General features: G+C 40.9%; 1 long non-coding RNA gene across 1 annotated transcript in view; it reads right to left on the bottom strand.

The window, feature by feature from the left end:
• LOC132377067 (uncharacterized) overlaps positions 1–16,470 on the bottom strand; it is a 305,870-nt gene that overhangs the window by 192,543 nt on the left and 96,857 nt on the right. The window contains exon 2 of the long non-coding RNA XR_009506521.1: positions 11,577–11,668. This is a non-coding gene — a long non-coding RNA (uncharacterized LOC132377067). The remainder of the gene's footprint in view (positions 1–11,576; positions 11,669–16,470) is intronic.

Genomic DNA, 16,470 nt, shown 5'->3' with positions numbered 1-16,470 from the left:
GGCGGGAATGTAAATTGGTATAGTCATTATGGAAAATAATATGGAGGTGCCTCAAAAAATTAAAAACAGAACTGCTATATGATTCAGCAAGTCCACTTCTGGTTATATATCCAAAGGAAATGAAATCAGTATCTCAAAGAGACACCTGCACCCCATGTTCACTGCAGCATTATTCACAATACCTGCGATATGGAACAGACCAAGTATCCATCAACAGATGAGTAAAGAAATTGTATCCATTATATATATATACATATATATATACTTGTATACATATTATACATGTGTACAGATGCACACACACACACATATTCAGCCTTAAAAAAAGAAGAAAATCCTGTCATTTGTGACAGGATGTGAACCTGGAGGACACTATGCTGAGTGAAAAACGCCAGACACAGAAAGAAAAATTCTGCATTATCTCACTTCTATGTGGAATCTAAAAAAGTTGAATTCATAGAAGCAGAGTGTAGAATGGTGGTTACCAGGGGCAGGTCAGGGAGGGGGATTGGGGGAAATGTGGAGATATTGGTCAAACAATGCAAAGTTTCAGTTATGTAGGATGAATAGTTCTAGAGATCTAATGTACAATACTGTGAATATAGTTAATAACATTGTATTGTATACTTGAAATTTGCTAGGAGAGTAGATCTTAAGTGTTCTCACCACACCCACAGAAAAAGGTAACTATGTGAAGGGATGAATTTGTCAATTAGCTTGACTATAGAAATTATTTCACAAGTCAATTAGCTTGACTATAGAAATTATTTCACAAGGTATATGTATATGAAAACATCATGTTGTATATTTTGAATATACACAGTTTTTATTAAAAAAAGAAAAACTTCAAGTAAAAAATTATAAACATTAAACAGGTGAAAAGAGGAGAAAGTGCAAGCTGACTGAAACAATATGAAGTCTATTGGTAATTACATGCAATGTAAATGCAATACTTTTTAATTACTTTTTAATGGTTATGTGATGTATTCCATAGAATTGGTAATGCATTTTTAACATTCCTTTATTGATAAACATTTAAACTGTTTCTAATATTCCTTATTAAAACCAATGTAGGGAGTTCTCTGGCATTCCAGTGGTTAGGACTTGGCACTTTCACTGCTGTGGCCCGGGTTCAATCCCTGGTGGAGGAACTGAGATCCTGCAAGCTGTGTAGTGCAGCCAAAAATTTTTAAAAATAAAAAATAAATTTGAGAGGGCAGATAGCAGAAGTAAGAAGAACTACAATTCTGCAGCCTATGGAAGGAAAACCACATTCACAGAAAGATAGACAAAATGAAAAGGCAGAGGACTTTGTACCAGATGAAGGAACAAGATAAAACCCCAGAAAAACAACTAAATGAAGTGGAGATAGGCAACCTGCCAGAAAAAGAATTCAGAATAATGATAGTGAAGATGATCCAGGACCTCGGAAAAAGAATGGAGGCAAAGATCAAGAAGATGCAAGAAATGTTTAACAAAGACCTAGAAGAATTAAAGAACAAACAAACAGAGATGAACAATACAATAACTGAAATGAAAAATACACTAGAAGGAATCAATAGCAGAATAACTGAGGCAGAAGAACGGATAAGTGACCTGTAAGACAGAATGGTAGAATTCACTGTTACAGAACAGAATAAAGAAAAAAGAATGAAAAGAAATGAAGACAGCCTAAGAGGCTTCTGGGACAACATTAAACACAACAACATTCACGTTATAGGGGTCCAAGAAGGAAAAGAGAGAGAGAAAGGACCCGAGAAAATATTTGAAGAGATTATAGTCGAAAACTTCCCTAACATGGGAAAGGAAATAGCCACCCAAGTCCAGGAAGTGCAGAGAGTCCCAGGCAGGATAAACCCAAGGAGAAACACGCCGAGAGACACGGTAATCAAATTGACAAAAATTAAAGACAAAGAAAAATTATTGAAAGCAGCAAGGGATAAACGACAAATAACATACAAGGGAACTCCCATAAGGTTAACAGCTGATTTCTCAGCAGAAACTCTACAAGCCAGAAGGGAGTGGTGTGATATATTTGAAGTGATGAAAGGGAAGAACATACAGCCAAGATTACTCTACCCGGCAAGCATCTCATTCAGATCCGACAGAGAACTCAAAAGCTTTACAGACAAGCAAAAGTTAAGAGAATTCAGCACCACTGAACCAGCTCTACAACAAATGCTAAAGGAACTTCTCTAAGGGGGAAACACAAGAGAAGAAAAGGACCTACAAAAACAAACCCAAAACAATTAAGAAAATGGTCATAGGAACATACATATCGATAATTACCTCAAATGTGAATGGATTAAATGCTCCAACCAAAAGACACAGGCTCGTTGAATGGATACAAAAACAAGACCTATATATATGCTGTCTACAAGAGACCCACTTCAGACCTAGGGACACATACAATCTGAAAGTGAGGGAATGGAAAAAGATATTGCATGCAAACGGAAATCAAAAGAACGCTGGAGTAGCAATACTCATCAGATAAAATAGACTTTAAAATAAAGAATGTTATAAGAAACAAGGAAGGACACTACATAATGATCAAGGGATCAATCCAAGAAGAAGATATAACAATTATAAATAAATATGCACCCAACATAGGAGCACCTCAATAAATAAGGCAACTGTTAACAGCTATAAAAGAGGAAATAGACAGTAACACAATAATAGTGGGGGACTTTAACACCTCACTTACACCAATGGACAAATCATCCAAACAGAAAATTAATAAGGAAACACAAGCTTTAAATGACACAATAGACCAGATAGATTTAATTGATATTTATAGGACATTCCATCCAAAAACAGCAGATTACACTGTCTTCTCAAGTGCACATGGAACATTCTCCAGGATAGATCACATCTTGGGTCACAAATCAAGCCTCAGTAAATTTAAGAAAATTGAAATAATATCAAGCATCTTTACTGACCACAACGTTATGAGATTAGAAATCAATTACAGGGAAAAAAACAGAAATACATGGAAGCTAAAGAATACATTAGTACATAACCAAGAGATCACTAAAGAAAACAAAGAGGAAATCAAAAAATACCTAGAGACAAATGACAATGAAAACACGACGATCCAGAACCTATGGGATGCAGCAAAAACAGTTGTAAGAGGGAAGTTTATAGCAATACAAGCCTACCTCAAGAAACAAGAAAAATCTCAAATAAACAATCTAACCTTACACCTAACAGAATGAGAGAAAGAAGAACAAACAAAACCCAAAGTTAGCAGAAGGAAAGAAATCATAAAGATCAGAGCAGAAATAAATGAAATAGAAACAAAGAAAACAATAGCAAAGATCAATAAAACTAAAAGCTGGTTCTTTGAGAAGATAAACAAAATTGATAAACCATTAGCCAGACTCACCAAGAAAAAGAGGAAGAGGACTCAAATCAATAAAATTAGAAATGAAAAAGGAGAAGTTACAACAGACACCACAGAAATACAAAGCATCCTAAGAGACTACTGCAAACAACTCTATGCCAATAAAATAAACAACCTGGAAGAAACGGACAAATTCTTAGAAAGGTATAACCTTCCAAGACTAAACCAGGAAGAAAAAGAAAATATGAACAGATCAATTACAAGTAATGAAATTGACACTGTGATTTAAAATCTTTCAACAAACAAAAGTCCAGGACCAAATGGCTTCATAGGTGAATTCTATCAAACGCTTAGAGAAGTGCTAACACCCATCCTTCTCAAACTCTTCCAAAAAATTGCACAGGAAGGAACACTCCCAAACTCATTCTACGAGGCCACCATCACCCTGATACCAAAACCACACAAAGATACTACAAAAAAAGAAAATTACAAACCAATATCACTGATGAATATAGATGCAAAAATCCTCAACAAAATACTAGCAAACAGAGTCCAACAACACATTAAAAGGATCATACACGATGATCAAGTGGGATTTATCCCAGGGATGCAAGGATCCTTCAATATATGCAAATCAATCAATGTGATACACCATATTAACAAACTGAAGCATAAAAACCATATGATCATCTCAATAGACTCAGAAAAAGCTTTTGACAAAATTCAACACCCATTTATGATAAAAACTCTCTAGAAAGTGGGCATAGAGGGAACTTACCTCAACATAACAAAGGCCATATATGACAAACCCACAGCAAACATCATTCTCAATGGTGAAAAACTGAAAGCATTTTCTCTAAGATCAGGAACAAGACAAGGATGTCCACTCTCGCCACTATTATTCAACATAGTTTTGGAAGTCCTAGCCATGGCAATCAGTGAAGAAAAAGAAATAAAAGGAATACCAATTGGAAAAGAAGAAGTAAAACTGTCATTGTTTGCAGATGACATGATACTATACATAGAGAATCCTAAAGATGCCACCAGAAAACTACTAGAGCTAATCAATGAGTTTGGTAAACTTGCAGGATACAAAATTAATGCACAGAAATCTCTTGCATTCCTATACACTAATGATGAAAAATCTGAAAGAGAAATTAAGGAAACACCCCCATTTACCATTGCAACAAAAAGAATAAAATACCTAGGAATAAACCTACCTAGGGAGAAAAAAGACCTGTATGCAGAAAATTATAAGACACTGATGAAAGAAATTAAAGATGATACAAACAGATGGAGAGATATACCATGTTTTTGGATTGGAAGACTCAATACTGTGAAAATGACTATACTACCCAAAGCAATCTACAGATTCAATGCAATCCCTATCAAATTACCAATGGCATTTTTTACAGAACTAGAACAAAAAAATCTTAAAATTTGTATGGAGACACAAAAGACCCCGAATAGCCAAGCAGTCTCGAGGGAAAAAAACGGAGCTGGAGGAATCAGACTCCCTGACTTCAGACTATACTACAAAGCTACAGTCATCAAGACAATATACTACTGGCACAAAAACAGAAACATAGATCAATGGAACAAGACAGAAAGCCCAGAGATTAACCCACGCACCCATGGTCAACTAATCTATGACAAAGGAGGCAAGGATATACAATGGAGAAAAGACAGTCTCTTCAATAAGTGGTGCTGGGAAAACTGGACAGCTACATGTAAAAGAATGAAATTAGAACACTCCCTAACACCATACACAAAAATAAACTCAAAATGGATTAGAGACCTAAATGTAAGACTGGACACTATAAAACTCTTAGAGGAAAACATAGGAAGAACACTCTTTGACATAAATCACAGCAAGATCTTTTTTGATCCACCTCCTAGAGTAATGGAAATAAAAAAATAAATAAACAAATGGGACCTAATGAAACTTAAAAACTTTTGCCAAGCAAAGGAAACTACAAACAAGATGAAAAGACAACCCTCAGAATGGGAGAAAATATTTGCAAATGAATCAATGGACAAAGGATTAATCTCCAAAATATATAAACAGCTCATGCAGCTCAATATTTAAAAAACAAACAACCCAATCAAAAAATGGGCAGAAGACCTAAATAGACATTTCTCCAGAGAAGAGACACAGGTGGCCAAGAAGCAAATGGAAATCTGCTCAACATCACTAATTATTAGAGAAATGCAAGTCAAAACTACAATGAGGTTTATCACCTCACACCAGTTAGAATGGGCATCATCAGAAAATCTACAAACAACACATGCTGGAGAGGGTGTGGAGAAAAGGGAACCCTCTTGCACTGTTGGTGGGAATGTAAATTGATACAGCCACTATGGAGAACAGTATGGAGGTTCCTTAAAAAACTAAAAATAGAACTACCATATGACCCAGCAATCCCACTACTGGGCATATACCCAGCAAAAACCATAATTCAAAAAGACACATGCACCCCAATGTTCATTGCAGCACTATTTACAGTAGCCAGGACATGGAAGCAACCTAAATGCCCATTGACAGACGAATGGATAAAGGAAATGTGGTTCATATATACAACAGAATATTACTCAGCCATAAAAAGGAACGAAATTGTAGAGATGTGGTTGGATCTAGAGACTGTCATACAGAGTGTAGTAAGTCAGGAAGAGAAAAACAAATATCGTATATTAACACATATATGTGGAACCTAGAAAAATGGTACAGATGAACCGGTTTGCAGGGCAGAAATTGAGACACAGATGTAGAGAACAAACATATGGACACCAAGGGGGAAAGTGGCGGGGGTGGTGGTGGTGGGATGAATTGGGAGGTTGGGATTGACATATATACACTAATATGTATAAAATGGATAACCAGTAAGAACCTGCTGTATAAAAAAATAAAATAAAATTCAAAAAATAAATGTTTAAAAACCCAATGTATCATTAGTATAAATATACAAAGAACTGTATATGATTACAACTAAGTTTATAGAGTGAACAATGTAATAAAATATTTAATTCAAATATAATAAAGTATATTAAAATATATAAAATATAACAAAATATATAATATAATAATAAAATATTTAATTCAAATGTTTGAATTAAATATACATATATCCCTGAGAAATCATATTCGTTGAAACCAGTAAGTTTAAAATGACTTTTCTGGCACAGACTAGCACAGAGCATGGAGCACATGGAACAAAGAAGATGTGTTCATGATACAGAAATAAAACCATGGCAGTTAAAAGATAAAGAACAAGGGGGAGCCATGAGGGAGAGATTTGCCCTAGTCAGATGTTTCCAAGAGATTCATCGATTCCACCCCAAAAAGAAATTGGAAGCTAAATCAGACCCAAAAATGTACAGTGAACAGATTTACTTCTGTGTGCTCAGGTTTAGGTTAACTGGCTTGTAAACTCTACTGAGTTCTTATTTCATAGTGTGCATGTCCTCAATTAATCACTTTGTGGTTATTATCCAGCTAGAGTTGAAGAACTGGTTTGGGAATTTTTATGAATGGATTATCTCAACCTGGGAAACTCACCTTGGCAACTGTAGTCAAAATAAGGAAGATCAACTCAACTTGGTTCTCTCCCAGAACAGGGCCTAAAGAAGGTCCAATTCTGTCTGAAAATGTCTGCTTCATATTATACTAGCCCTAGATCTGAAAAGGGGATTGATATTCCAAGGGAAACCTCACCTCAGTTGTTTTTAGGACAAGTTACCAAAAGATATTTATCTCCCCAAAATATGCACCATGTCTTCAAGGTCTCTGGCCCCATCCAGTTTCTCACATTTGATGCCAGCTCAAGGCCATCCCAAGTACCCTCACCCTCACTGTTCTTAGAGGACATAGACCACCACTGACCAATAGGAAAAGAATGCAAGCCACATATGATTTTAAATTTTTAGTAGCCACACTTAAAAAAAGTAAAATGAAAAATGAAACAGGGAAAGTAATTTCAATAGTATGTTTTCTTTAACCCGATATATTCAAAATATGATCATCTCAACATGTAATCAACATAAAATATTATTCAACAGGCGTCACCCATTCTTTCTTTGGACTAAGTCTTTGAAATCTGCTATGTATGTTTTACACAGAGCGAGTCTCTGTTTGGACCAGTCACATGTCATGTGCTCAGCAGCCACGTGTGGCTCCTGGTCGTCCTTTTGAACAGTGCAGACTAAATGACCTCATTCCAAGTCCTCCATCCCCAGCTGTGATGTCCTAGACTAGGCCCAGGAACCAGGCCTGGATGCCGGTACCCACCGTGGTATTTGCCAGTGTCCCTCACCTATGAGTCTGAAGTGGGCCAAAGAGAGCCAGCCTCTGTGCCCACAGGACCTGGCTGGGCAGCAGGTGCCAACTCTCCCCGCAGCCCAGCGAGCCGGACCTCGCTTCTTATCTAGGATCTGCTCTCTGAGTGGCCGTTCTGAGTCCTGATGAAACAGTTAACTCCCTTTATAAAATTTCTGAGAGGATGTTTTATTTCTTCATGTGAATTAGAAAAGGCTATTTTTAAAATCAAAGAATAATCTTTAGATCTTTAGGGGGAAATGGCATCCTCACCAGTGACCTGTGTGTGCACTTCACGCTTAAGGAGCACTGGCCTCCAGAAGGAAAGCTCATCACCGCCAGGGAAGGTGAGTGTCAAGTCCGCTTGCATCCACCTAGCCCTCCCCAGGTCAGTGGGGGAGCCGGCCAGAGAGCAAGGAGATGAAAACAGGTTCCTGGAGGGGTAAGTGGGAACACGTGCTGGAGACGTTTCTTTGAAAATCTAATCCACGGTGTGCAGGAGGCTCAGCACCTCCTGGACCAGGAAGCAGTAACGAGATAATGCGTGAAATGATTTAGTGGCCCCTATCACCTCCTCATGGGGCTCAGCAATGCCACTGTTAGCACTTCTGACACTTAAGACACCCCAGGAGGAGACAGTTATTGTCACCCCAGAGTGAGGAAGGAACCTGGATGCGGGTCCTGAAAAAGGAAAGTCCAGGAAAGAATACAGAATGGCAGACAGGGTGTGGTGGGCAAATGTTGCTGACTGCCTCTCAATGTCGGGCCCAGCGCTCAGGACAAGGCACAAAGGGCTAAGGTGGCAACTCAGGCACTAACCCATTCTATGGTTCTCTGGGCTCTCTCTGGGCAGGCTGCTAGCCAAACGTTGGCCTGACCTCTCCGGCACCCACCTCCATAAGGCCAGCAGTGGATGCTAAGTGACTAAGTGACTTGCTAGGGCAAGTCCTAGGGCTACCAATCAACCTATGTATTCTCATGTTCAACAGATGCATATTAAACACCAAGGTCCCAGTTAGCTTCTTAAAAAGATCATCTCAACATGCAAACAACCCAAGTGCCCATCAACATATGATTGGTTTAAGAAGATGTGGTATATATACATATATATATATATACACACAATGGAATGTCAGTCATAAAAAAGAATGAAATATTGCCATTTGCAACAACATGGATGGACCTAGAGATTATCATACTAAGTGAAGGAAGTCAGACAGAGAAAGATAAATATTACATGATATCACTTGTATGTGGAATCTTTAAAAATGATACAAATGAATATATATATACAAAACAGAAACAGACTCACATAGAAAACAAACTTATGGCTACCAAAAGAGAAAGGGAGGGTGGGAGAGATAAATTAGGAGTATGGGATTAACAGATAAAAACTATCATACATAAAATAGATAAGCAGAAAGGACCTACTGTAGAGCACAGGGAAATATATTCAATATCTTGTAATAACCTATAATGGAAAATAATCTGAAAAAAATATATATATATAACTGAATCACTTTGCTGTACACCAGAAACTAACACAGTATTGTAAATCAACTATGTTTCAATTAAAAAAAGATAATCTTCCCCCCAACTAATTGTGTTTTAACTAGTTTTGGAATCCTGAATCTGTGTTCTCTCCGCTCCTTTCTCCCTCCCTTGCTCTCTATCTATTCTCTGGGTTGCTGAGTGTTCCTTATATGAACAAAGTTCTGTGGAGGCACAGAGCACAGAGGAACTAAATACTGTAGAGCTGTTGGCCAAGACTTCAGGACTGTGACATAAAAGCCGGAACTGAAAGGTTGGGTGAGAATTTTTCATGTAGAAAATGAGAGGAATATCCCAGACAGAGGACATAATAGTCATAAAGCAACAGAGCTGAGAGAAGGATTAGCAAGGTTGAATCCAACCTTAGAGAGTTCATAGGCTGCCCCAGGCCAGCTCAGAGACTGGACCTACACTGAGGGTCTCCTAGCTTCTGTAGATTTCTTTTGGCACATGGCACAGTTGGAATGTGTCTGGTCTCTTCTGTAATTTCACTTGCACACCTCTGATTTCACATTTCTTTTTTTCTAGACAAGCACAAAAATAATCCCTGAATTTGACATGCCCAGAGCTTCCTAACATCCTCAGGTCTGTGAGCTATTCTTACAAACAGCATAAGTGACTTCAACATTCCCTACCAATGCAGCTGTAGCACTTTTAATGTTTACAATCCTGTGCCACCCTGGGCCTGAGATGCTCTTCCAATTAAACCCTGGTTACACTTCTCTTTCCAAGTGCGAAAGAATCCAATTAAAGTTAATGAAAGTAATCAGTCTGCAAGTCTCAGGTTGTTCTGCCCCATTTGTGAATACAGGTAATAACACCCACTGACCTCGTGGAGGGAGAGGAGGCGCCATCTTTGACTGCAAATGAGCCAGACCTGAGCCAGCCAGGGAAACCCAGAATTTAGGAGGTCACCCTGTTTGGACTCCCACACAGAGCTCAGGATCCCATTAAGCATTAACTGTAGGAATCTGTCCTTTAAGGAGCTTCAGACTCATTTGGCTGCCATATGGCTGGGGCTAGCAATGCCTCCCATAAGCCTGAATTCCTGGGACACCCTACACTTATTTTCAAGAAGCCATTCATCGCATTACTCTTGATTTTCTGTCTGGCTTCCAAGAGGCAGCTCCCAAAGAATAACACAGTTAGAGCACCAAAAACCCGTGAGATGAAATCAGCTCAAGTCCTCTATCGGAGCTCGCATGACCCTTCTCCAGCCCCTGGTGCTAACTCTCAGAGCACCAGATGGACCTGCTGGGTGTCAGCTCAGAGGGTCAGCCTAGGACCCTTCCGGAAGCATCAATGGGACCCACGTCCTCATGCCAGAGAAGCTGTGAGAACACCCCTCAGACACCAGAGACTTAGCAGGAGCGTTACTTGTCACCATTCATTCCGGAAGGGCCTGTCCTCCCGGGGCACTCCTTCTGCCCAAGTGCAGTTGAAAAACCACACACCCACCTAAGCTGCATTTGCTCCTCACTGTTCTGCATTTGTTTTGAAGGCTGACTCACTCGACAGTCATTTCTTGGCATAATCTTGAAGTTTTGACCTCAAATTATGGTCCCATGCTTTCTGTTTCCTCAGATCACTGTCTTTAGACGCAAGAATCTGACCCTGGCCCCATCTGATACCAATGAAGGGGCCTGTCCCTGTTCTCGGGGAGCTCGGCTCTGGCTGGGGAAACAAAGCCGACACTTGTGAGCAGTTGGAAAACTGAACAAGGCAGTAAATAATTAAGTGCTACTTAATCACATAATTGATTAATTATAACTAATTGCTACTTAAATGAACTGCTCTAGTCCACATTGATCTTCCTCGGCTCTGACCTCATAGAGTGGCCATGGTCTGAACCGCTTACTTGGGCATTTGCACATTGTCCAGAACATTCTTCCCATCCTCTCATGGATGAGTCTCCTCTCTCATGACTGGTAGTGTCCTCAAGGGCAGGACCAGGTCTTTTCAGTTTCTTCCTCCTCTGTCTCCCACAGCAGAATCAGCCCATTCAAAGCATAAGGCTCTTTGCTTAATAAACACTTGGTGATTAATGTCAAAAATGTGGACCAGTGTTCATATAACCAATGTGCCCCAGCTTCACACAACGATGAGTACAAACTAGGGTCACACAACCACAATCAACTTTGCTTCATTAACTTAGCCCCCTAAGCATGTCCTTGGGAATGTCCCATCTTATGTTCCTCTACTCTGTCTTGTGAAGCCAGCAGGATAGTGGTTCTGTCATTGGCCACACTGTCCTGCTAGGATCCATCCCACAGCCACCACTCTGATGGCTCACGCAAGACCCTTCTTTCCCCTATGTGTTGTTTGATGGATGATGCAAAGGAAGGGCAAGCCAGGGAGTTGCCCACCTACCTCCTTCCGCCTGTGCTTCTTTAGGGTTCCAGGTCCCCTGCTAGGCTCTGAGCAGCTTGAGGAATCTCTATTCATCACTGGGTCCCCATTACCTGGAAGTGACACAGTAACAGTCAGCTAGGGCTGCCAGAACAAAATACTGCAGACTGGGGGGCTTAAACAACAGAAGTTTATTTTTTCACAGTTCTGGAGGCTGGAAGTCCAAGATCAAGGTGTTTGACTTGGTCTGATTTCATTCTGAGGCCTCTCTCCTTGGCTTGTAGGTGGCCATCTTCTTGCTGTGTCTTCACATGGTTCTCCCTCTGTGTATGTCTCTGTCCTAATCTCCTCTTCTTATAAGGACCCCGGTTAGATTGGATTAAAGTCCACCATATGACCTCATTTTACCTAATTACCTCTTTAAAGGCCCTATCTCCAAATACAGTCAGATTCTGAGCTACAGGGGTTTAAGATGTCAACCTATGAGTTGTGTGGAGGACACAATTCAGCCCGAAACAACCACTAATAGCCTAAGTGCTTAATAAATGTTTTGGGCTTGGTGGAACAGAGAGAGATGACAGATGGACAGATGGATGGATAGAAAACAGAAAGGCTGCTGAAAAGATATTTGGCCCTGAGCAAAAGGTGGGATTAACAGGTCAGGAGATTCTTTCCTAGTGCTGGGCCCTTTCTACTCCACCACATCCTTCCCTTTCTCACAGGAAGAGATGGGCTTTCCAAGATGGGAATTCCTCTGTTCCCTCCCCAGCCACAGGGCAGTGACTCCACGTTGTCTCGATGTAAATGCGTGGAGTGAGGGCTGCTGTCCCCACACACACCCCTGGGTAGCCGTCTGGCTCTCTTCTGGGGCTAGAGCAGAGGACACGGCTCAGGCTGTGGCTTCCGAAGCAATGCCAGAAATGCTAACTCAACACTGAAATGAAGACTTCTTATAAATAACCAACATCTAAAAGGGAGACAAAAATCCCAGAATTGGGGCCTTTTTCTTTTCATGTTCAGCGAAATCGTTACTGTTGTTGAACAGGAACTGTGCTCCCAGCAGGGGGCGCAGCCCAATAATTACGGTGTGGCCAGGAGTGCTCAGGGTCAGGAAAACAAAGAGGAGGAAATCGCCTGCACAGATTGGCTCAAATACCAGGTTCAACGAAGAAGAAAACACAATTTGCTCATTTGGAAAGTGACTCTGATGACATGAAGGCCCTACACGTTGTTGGAATTCAGGGGGAAACAGGGCAACAGCATGGGGAACCCCGCCCCCGCGCCCCAGGAGAAGAGACAGTGCCCTGCTTTTAGACCAGAGAACGATTTTGTGGGCCGAGCAAGTGGACAGCGGAAGAGACCCTCTGTCGCATTTATGAGTTTAGGTCTTCAGGTCCACAAATCAGCAGGGCTCCAAGGAGGTCTTTGAAGGTGCCCTTGGCTTAAGCTCCAAGACAGGCAGCATTGCCCAGGCACCTCCAGGAAACAGGACCCCCCCCCCCTTTTTTTTTCAATTTTTATTGGAGTATAGTTAATTTACAATGTTGTATTAGTTTCAGGTGTACAGCAAAGTGAATCAGTTATACATATACATATACATATATCCACTCTTTTTTTTTTTTTTTTAGATTCTTTCCCATATAGGCCATTACAGAGTATTGAGTAGAGTTCCCTGCACTGAAACAGGCTCCTTTGAAGGAGAGCTTCGGGGTGTCACCGATGGGATCCTCATCACTAAGCTGGGACATGGGTGTGAGCTCATGGCTGCATCTGCATCCATCAACCATTCTAGGACCCTCTTGCAAGTTCCTTTCTCTTCATTTCTTCCTGTGCACAGTGTGACATTTAAACCTGTGGTGACCCAGTACAGAGGAGGCAGAGAGAGGCTGTGAACGGTCATCATGCTAGGTGGCTTCTGGGTCAGGGTGTCACCCACCTAGTTTGCCCAGGACAGTCCAGGTTTACACCTCTGGTCCCAGCATAATCATTAACACCCAAAGTGTCCCAGTTTGAATACTAAATTAAACAGGTATCCCAATTCTCTGGAATTTTACAGGACCAGATCCCCACCCTTCCATGCCTTTCAGCCATGACTCTCCTGATGGGTCCAAGCTCCACCTGGAAAAGACACCCCGGATCAGAGGCCTTTCCACAGTGCAAGCAGGTCCTCCCTTTGGGAATTAGGAACAGAGAGCCAAGGGGAAGATCACTGCGGGTGGCGGACATCACTCAGCCCAAGGTTGCTGTGCAACCAGCCACCCGTACTGAGCACATTCGCCATTGTCTCCGTGGTCTGGGGGTCCACCGGCCTCCCAGCACCCCCCCACCCCGCCCCTCAAGGTAGAGCCTAGCCAGCTTCCTGGAGATGAGCCCCCTCCCCCTCTCTCCTCAGGCTCCCCAGTACCTTGGCAATTAAGCCTCATCCTCAAATGTAATCCAGACATGTCTCTACCTTTAGATCCTGCCTGGGCTGAGGCTTAGCAGATCTACCCTCAGATACAGAAACAAAGAGTTATTTCCAAAGTATAATTGGGGTTCTTGTCATCACCAGGGGCTAGCAATGAGCAGGGAATAGGAGATGGTTTTGTGAGGGAACTGATCTAAGTTGGAACTTAAAGCACAGGGAGGCTTTAGATCAGTGGGAGGGGCGGGAAGAAGGCCCAGGGACGTGATGGCACTGATGTGGGGAAGAGTGAGGAACTGGCCATCAGCAACCGGGCAGCAGAGGGCATGGGACAGGGATCCGAGGTCAGGCCCTGACCACGTCCCTGAGAAGCCCGGACTACCTCACACCCGCTCTCCAGCTCCCACAGATCCTGCCATCTGTGCTGTTCCATTTAATGACACTGTCTGGCATTTGATTGACTCTTAAACATAATGCTGCTATTGTGGACGAAGTTTAGTGTCGTTGATTAAGTCATTGAAAATTGAAATAAAACGCAAAGACTGAACTGTTCACAATCATCCAGTGAAACAGAATGACTTTGTAATCTGTAAAAAAAAAACAAAAACAAAAAAAACAATGGGACATCCTCAGTCTCCTCCCAGGAGTTTCTGACCAGGCTGGGCAATTAATGGGTGAGTGGGCTCTGCAGAGCCCAGGGAGGCCCATATCTGCTCCTGGCATCCTTCACTCATGTACGTGACCTCACGGTTTCTGCTGCTTTCCTTTGTGCAGGAACTGTGTGTTTCGGCCTTTAAGATTCCAATTTTTATTCTAATTCACGTTTTGTTTGTGAAAGGGTGCTCAGCAGCATAAAGATGAAGTTAGCTAAAGACAGTGTTTCCTTAGCCCACCTGGAGAAAGCACTAAAATGTGGGTAATACCTACCACTTTAGAAATAGGAAGAAAACAGAAAGGATTCTTTTAATCCCAACAGCTATTTAAAAGATAAATGGTAAATACAAGTGGAATTATACCATCTAACCATACTACCAGCAGTCAATTGCTGTAGAATAAACATTCTTATTTCCAGGGTGTTCTAATATATTCAAAGACATGGAGAATGGCACCAGAAGAATTTATCACTGACTTTTGCTAAATTAGATGTTCCCGAGGTTTGCCTATATGGATAACAACATTTTTAGCACTTCAAGGTCCTTGCAAGAAAAAAAGTCTCTATAAAAATTCAGGATGGTATTGTTATCATCAACACTTTAAAATTGACTGTGATTGTTACAGCAGTTTTAAAATCAAAGAGACCTAAAAAGAAGGGGGAAATTATATGTGTACTCTGTATTTGAATTTTTATACATGAGACTTAAAACATAATATCGCGATGTTTACTTCAGATAAATTTGTTTTCACCAAAGACTTTTTTCTGAGCCAAAGTCGATGCAAAGTTTATCGAAGACCCCACCAAAAGAAGAGTTTATTGAACACCCATCAGCCAGGTAATATCCATCAATAACCTGCCATTAACCAGCGTGTCATGTTTGACAGTTCAGCTCTCAACCTGTTTAGCTGTGCTTTCCATTTTGGCTGCTGTCCTAATTAATGACTAATCTATAAAACGGGGATAATAAAACATACCTCATACATGCAACATACATAATTATAAGGAGTGAATCATGTTGCACATGGTACCTGGCACAGTAGATGCTTGGTAAGTGTTTGAATTTTATGTTTCTTTTTACTTTTTCCTGGCATTTTGTTAATGCTTATGATCTTTACTCTTGGGTTTCCAAGGCTATTTGGAAATAAATAATAACAAAATCGAAAGATCTTTTTATATGATAAAATCTCCTGTTGTGGCTCTATCCCAAAAGCCACTCAAAGGAATCAGAAGCCTTGGGTATCAGTTTGAGGCTTTTTGGCTGGGGCTCCCACACCTCAGAGACTTGAGACCAAACTTTCATGGTCACCATGGTCCAGCTCTATCCCAGAGGATAATCAGATTAAAAACCTAGAAATGGACTGAATTGCAAACATATTTATACTATTTTACTAGAAATGCACTTGTACTCCTGCATCATTTTTGCTTCTTTCCCTACTTTGGATTCTCAAACTTCCGCTTTAGGAAAATTCTCAAAATTACGATGGGTGCCCACAGCCTCCCCCCAGTAGCAGATCTGGGCTTCCTGGTCATCTGTTCCCTAATCTTTCTCTCCCCTTCCTCCTCCAGTGACCCATCATCTGTACGTTTCTCTCTACTAACTCTGTTTACTAAAACTATGCAACCTCCAGAATTCAGAAACAGTAAATTCCTTAGGTTAAGGGCTACGGCTGGCATTGAAATCGTCTATAGGTGCTGTCAATAGCTGGTTCTCAACTAATCATCTTTGTATGGAACTGATCTTTTTTGTTACTGCAATGCTGTCAGCAGACAGTAACAATGCTGAGATTTGGGGTCTAGACATTATGTTGGTGCCTGCAGTCAAGCTTACGTTCTGAAAGATAAGCCTTATCCAGACC

Source organism: Balaenoptera ricei, chromosome 13 (assembly GCF_028023285.1).
Source record: "Balaenoptera ricei isolate mBalRic1 chromosome 13, mBalRic1.hap2, whole genome shotgun sequence".
NCBI lineage: Eukaryota > Metazoa > Chordata > Mammalia > Artiodactyla > Balaenopteridae > Balaenoptera > Balaenoptera ricei.
Note: the sequence above shows the minus strand (reverse complement) of the source record. Positions and strands in the feature narration are given on the sequence as shown.